Below are 6,110 nucleotides of genomic sequence, written 5' to 3'. Positions count from 1 at the left end.
AGAAAAAAAAAGATATTTTTGTAATATTTAAATTCTTTACTGAAACTTTCTTTCCCCCCATCCTCCATTGGTTTAGCCATGCCTTGGCAATATCTAAATGCCAACCTGACTTAAAAATGGCTTTTTCTTTTTTTAACAAATTTGAACTTGAGACTTTTATATGTACAAATCAATGACTTTTCTTGTGCTTCAAAAGGACATTAGATCTATCACTGGCTCCTAATTTTGTTTTAATGGAGGCTGTATATAAGTTTAATGCTAACCCAGAGGATAGACTGTGTTGAATTGGGTGGGGAAAGGGGAGTAACGCAGGGAAATGAGAAGGTGAGTGCTTGTGAATACATAGCGCACAGCTATATCTTTATTACGGATTTTTAATCTCCCAGTGGCAGAACAAGGACAGCTATTTGCTCAGCTAATGGAGCTGAAGTGGTGCAAACACATTTTTAAGAGCAAAACAAGATAAAGGTTTGAGCCATCCACCACTATAATGTACAATAATATATTTGTCTATAAATGGAGCTGTTGCAACTAAATACCACCCTCTTTGTAAAGTGAATAAATATACATCTCCTTTACCAAATACCTGTCCTGTGGTGTTTGTTGAGAGAGACCTTAGGTGGCTATGTGTGGTGGTGAAGGATGAAACCCTGTTTCTAGAAAGCAAGTTTCTGATGGAGGAAGAAGCCAACCTAAAAGCTTCTGCGAAGCATCTATTGTTAGCAATTTCTGAGCTCCCTGCATTTCAGTGCTATCCCGTTGGTTTGTGCACCGCTTGGGGATTGCATGGGGGTTGCAGTGTTGTCTGGAGGCACAGGGGGTTATGTAGTTGAGACATGTTCTGTATTTGGAAAGCTGGAAGTAGAAGGGTGGTAGTTGGAGGCTTGCAGTCTTCAGAGGATTTTAACTGACAGTAAGTTAATGTCTTAATTTGTAAGGCTGGGCTTTTACTTCATTTCTGAGATGCTGTGAAAATAAATGCCAGCACTTGTGCACTGTCTGCTCACACAAGCCACGAAATTAGGCTGACCTGAGGGTAAGTTTTTAACCAGTACTGATGTTACTATATGCAGGCAGGCTTCAAATCAGGCAAAAGAGGGATGTGAGTAAAGGTTTGTTGCATCTTGGGTGAGTGCAGGTCAGCCGACCTTTTGGGGTGTGGAGCAACCCAAGGAGCAGCTGTGCTTTGGTCGTGCAAGGTCCTACAAGTGTTTGTGTCCCAGCCTTGCCAGAAGTCGAAGCAGGAGCCCTGGGGTTGGGGTCAAAGAGCAGGCTGAGTATCTTGTTGGCACTGTTTGGGTATGGGGAGTGGTGGTGGCATTGGAAACTGACCACCACTCGCCATCGTAGCTGTATGGCAGGCATTACCTGCCTCTGTCCATTCTTTTGGTGCACCAGAAACCTGTTGCACAAGTGGAGCTGTGGGAGAACCCAGCAGCAAGAAGTAGAGGGGGATTTCAGAAACATTTTGTTCGTTATTTGGTCTTGCCAATGTTGAGATTCTACAGATCTGCTTCATTATCAGACAGCAAGCTGGTAGCAGGGGTCTGAGTTTCACTCTCCTACTCTGGTGTTAGAAGAGCCAGGTCACTGTTGTCAGCCCCCTGCCTGCATCGCGTCCAAGCAGCTGTTCTGTGTGAAACTGTTTGTGTATGGCAGCTGTGAGCAATTGGGCTGGTTGTTCCAAAAATTTCCCTCACCTTAGAGCTGATAACTGACAGTTCTGTGCACTTCCTAATCCTTACAACTATTTATCTGCAAAGCCAAGGTCTCAGCCAGCTGAGGACTTAGCTGTTTGCGTCTTCATCTTCCAAAGATGCAGCATCATCTGGAGAAAGAGGCTGGAAATGGGGTAGGTCCTCCCTTGCAGCCCTAATCCTGGTAGTTTTGGAGCAATGAAGAGCATAAGGAGCACAGACCAGCTGCTCATTCAGAGCAGTGGAGGCTGGATCAGGGTTTGTGTAAAGAGTCCAAGGTGTGCCCGGAGCAAGCCTCTGTGGTTAAGCAGTGAACAAATCAATGGGGTGGAAACTCAGAGGTGTACTTTAGTTTTTATTTGCCTAACTAGTACTGTGTCCTATTTATAGGTGTCTATTTAATATTTGTCCAGGCACCACTGCACAGCGTAAGGGATTTTTGTTTGCTATTATTCATGTGGTGGTGGCCTTATTTCCAAGTTATAGAAGTAAATAAACTTTGAATGTGAGAAGGAGCAATACCGCAGCTGGCCAGGTGGTGACACACCAGCTTCACAAAAATTCCAGGCAGCAAGAGTAACCTGTGAATTGTGCCTTTGAGGATGGCATAACCGCATCGTTGCTAAATGCATCCTGCTGTAAGACGGTGCGGCTCCCATTCTCGCCTCTTCTTATGGTCCTACTTCCCAAGGGACTTAGTACTACACCAGGACTTGGTGCAAGAGGTGCTTGTTGCCTCTGTTGCTAAATATTTCAGTGTTTCACCTGATTCTCAGAAGTTTGTTAGGGGAATAAAAGCTGCCTGTGTGGGATGTGCACCTGTACCTGTTATTCTATAAGTGTTTAAGGCCAGGTTGGATGAGGCTTTGGGCAACCTGGTCTAGTGGAGGGTGTCCCAGCCCATGGCAGGTGGGTTGGAAGTAGATGATCTTTGAGGTCCCGTCCAACCCAAACCATGCTGTGATCCTATGAAAGGTTCTGCTGTGTAAGGACTTGCAGTATGGATGTTTCGCTTTTGGTCTCCCCTGCATGTAGACATTTGAAAACTGCGCATGAAAAAGATGGTGGTGGTAAATAGCTTGATAGCCAAGTTGTAGTTTAGGCTGTCTTGTGATGAAACCGGGGCTTGGTACTGTATTCACCATTCTTTGCGCAGGAGGGAACTGTTTGGTGAGAAAGAAAACTCATTCTGTGCACAGTTTTGTTGCCCTTTGCCCCTTTAACCTGTGTAAAACCCAAGATTAAGTCTCTGAGAAACTCATCTGTGGCCTTTGGGATGTTGGTTCCCTGCTCCCTGGAAGGAAGGGGCTGGAAAGAGATGATTGTGGCAGACACTTGTTTCCTTTGCAAGTGTGTCTAAACTCAGAGCTGTGGGACTTTGATGAACCATCCAGGAGACTATCTGCTTCCCTGGTTTGTAGGAAAGCCAGATATTTTGAGCGTTAATTTATGATGGGTGGCTTAAAATTTCAGTTTTGCTTTAGAGAGCAGTATGATTGACCCTGAAAGGAAAAATTATTTCTACATTTCCAGTCTGCAAATTGTGGGTGACTGCTACTTCGGCTGGTTGCCGGGTGGCCATACCCTTCCAGTTTGGGATTGGGTTTGGGATCAGTCTTGCCATCTCCCTCCTGGCATGTAGGTCCCTAAACTCTCTAACTGGGTGCACAGAGCACCTGGAGTCCATGGGAGGGCTGCTGGAGCTGTGGTTTAGAGGCGATCTTGTAAAGTAGGTAGCACGTAATACTGAGTTACAGTGTCTGGATGCCTCAGCTCTTATGTTGTGACAGCTGTGGAGTTTTTCAGTTCATTTAAACATCTATAAGGGCTTGTTTTGAACTGGAGAGAGAGAGCCATTCCTCTTGGGGTTGCAGAAATAATGTGTGGGAAGACAATACACTGGAGTAGAGGAAATAACTTGACAAAATGTGTTTGGTTGTTGCCAGCATGATTGTTTTTGACTCAAATGCCGCCTAAAACATAGTCTCTTTTGGGGGTCTTTTCTCCAAAACTACCTTATATCCAGTCCTTGCAAAATCAAGAAGATCGTAAAGAAAATCCTGCTTGGAAGAGAGCCTGGGCCTCTGCATGAGGAAAATTTTGTCCAAGTGCCTTCATCTCTGCTTCTGTTTTGGCAGCAGGATACAAAATTTCTCAGCAAGGAGGTATGAGAGATAAATAAGATTTGTGTGAGTGAATCTCACATTATCTAGGAGGGGAAGTGAAGTCATGGTCAGACCTGGAGCTGATCCAAAGCTCTTCTAATCACAGAGATGGGGTTAACTAGGTTATTTCAAATACCTTGGCTTGGTAATGAGCACTCTAAGTTATTTAGGAATAACTTAAGGAATTAATGGTGCATTTTGTCCTTGAGACAAAAATATTTCCCTTAAGCTCCATGGGGGCTTGGAGGGGAGGGGGTTGTCTCTAGGTTCCTCCCATGATGGTTACTGCACACACAAGCTTACGACCCCCTTGATTCATGAGTTGGGGGACTGTTTGCTTTCATCATCATCAGAGAACACTTGTCTCTTGGTTGTTTTAGTGACTTCCCAAAGCCCCTGGAATAAAAGAGTCAACAGTATTTTGGTTCCTGATGGCACGTTTCAGAAGGAGCGGGCTTGTGTGTTTGTCATGCTCTCTTGCACATAGTAAACTCATTCTTTATATTCAGCTGTTGGCCAAGGGGGGGCAATAAATGATTTATAACCATGGCAACAGTTGCTGTGGGAAACTGGCATCAACAAGAATCTTTTTCATGTCCAGATCAATGAAAGTATTAAAAATCTTTCCACTCTGAATCGGGTGAGACCATTTGTGACACTTCCCAAAAAGGTGGTGTAGAGGTAAGTCAGACTGAAATGATATCACACAGACTGGCTGGTACAGGAACCAATGACCCTTTCAGCTGCCTTGAGCTGGAAGTTACTGTAATCAGGTCAAAGAAATGTTTTCTGCTTTCAGCTGAATCTGGGTTTTCTGGGAAGGGGAGTTGGCAGCGAAGGTTGGTAGAATCTGCTTTCACTGGAGTTGCGCTGTGATTTCTGTAACGCAAAAAATCTCATGGTGTGAACTCAGGGAATGTAGGAACACAGGTATTTGTAGTCTGTAGTTGTTTCAGCTGACTGGCTTCCAGCACTTGTGGGTTGGAAGGAGCTTGGGTCTTCTCCAAACCTGCAGTTCTCTGAAGCTTTATTGTGTGTTTTGGCTCTGCAAAGCAGGGTGTATAGCTGAAATAGAGTTTGTAGATACGATTAAAGATTTGGAAAAGGGGTACATTTAGCGAAGGAAACTAATAGGATGAAGGGAAGGCTGTTCTGGAAAATATGAACTCTGGTGCACGCTTCAAACTAAATTACCTTTAAATAAAGGGAGTTATAATGTGACAAGTCCTTTTCTACAGTCTCCTCATTTCCAGTGAAATATTTTTATGTTTATAGGAAGAGTTTTTCCCTTGATCTGTAAATAAATTTCTCTCTAAGGTAATTCCATAGAAGGCTCCCTTTGTAAGGCACTGAAACCTGCACTTGCTGCTGCTTCATGAAGGGGTTTGATAACAATTTCGGAGCTCAGTTGGTGCTTCCAGGGGCTGTCCTCCCTCTCCCCTGCCCCCAAGTTCCATAAACTCTAACTTAGTTTGCCAATCTTTGCTTATTCTAGATGATTTTTTCTAACGTGTATTAGTGCCATGATGACCACTGCTAGAAACTGCAAGCAGAAGAAATGCAACCGTCTGCTTGGCACCCAGCGTGCTCGTGAGCGCACAGGAGGCTTTGGCTGCACGTCCCTGGATCTTCCAAAGGCGCCCACTGGAGTGATGATAAGCCAACCTGACACACGATGTGCTGAACCTGTAAAAGATGGGAAAAATGAGCGTTTGCATTTCTAAACAATTAAAACTTGAGTGGAACAGAACTAGGTGGCATCCAGGTCCTTCTTGGTACTTCCAAAATGTTGCAAGTAGGAAACCACACTGCACACGCTGGTGGGCTGATTAACATCCTCCTCCTGTGCCCTGGTCAAGGTCATCCTTGTCTCCGTACCACGAGTCAGAACTGTGGTCCTCACTGCTCTTCATGGATGATCTCCTTTTTAGTCTGACTGTCTTTAAGGAGGAGTGTATCTTGTTATGGATGTAAGGTTGCTTTTAGTTTGGAAGTGGTGTCTTGAATACTTTGTTTTTGTAGAATCTTGAAGTTTGAAATGAGATTTCAATTCAACTTGGAAATGGTACGATTGCAGAAGGAAAGATTTATTTTGAGCAGACTAATAGTTTGATGTACAAAAATGGAGAGGGTGAAGTGAATGATAAAGAAGGGAAAAATTGAAGAGAAAATTTGAAGGTTTTTGGCTGGTTTTATTGGGGAGAGGCTGAAGCATTTCATTTTAGCTTCCTAACAGAACTCCTGACTT

This window comes from Balearica regulorum, chromosome 3, assembly GCF_011004875.1.
Source record: "Balearica regulorum gibbericeps isolate bBalReg1 chromosome 3, bBalReg1.pri, whole genome shotgun sequence".
NCBI lineage: Eukaryota > Metazoa > Chordata > Aves > Gruiformes > Gruidae > Balearica > Balearica regulorum.
This window is presented reverse-complemented; position numbering follows the sequence as displayed.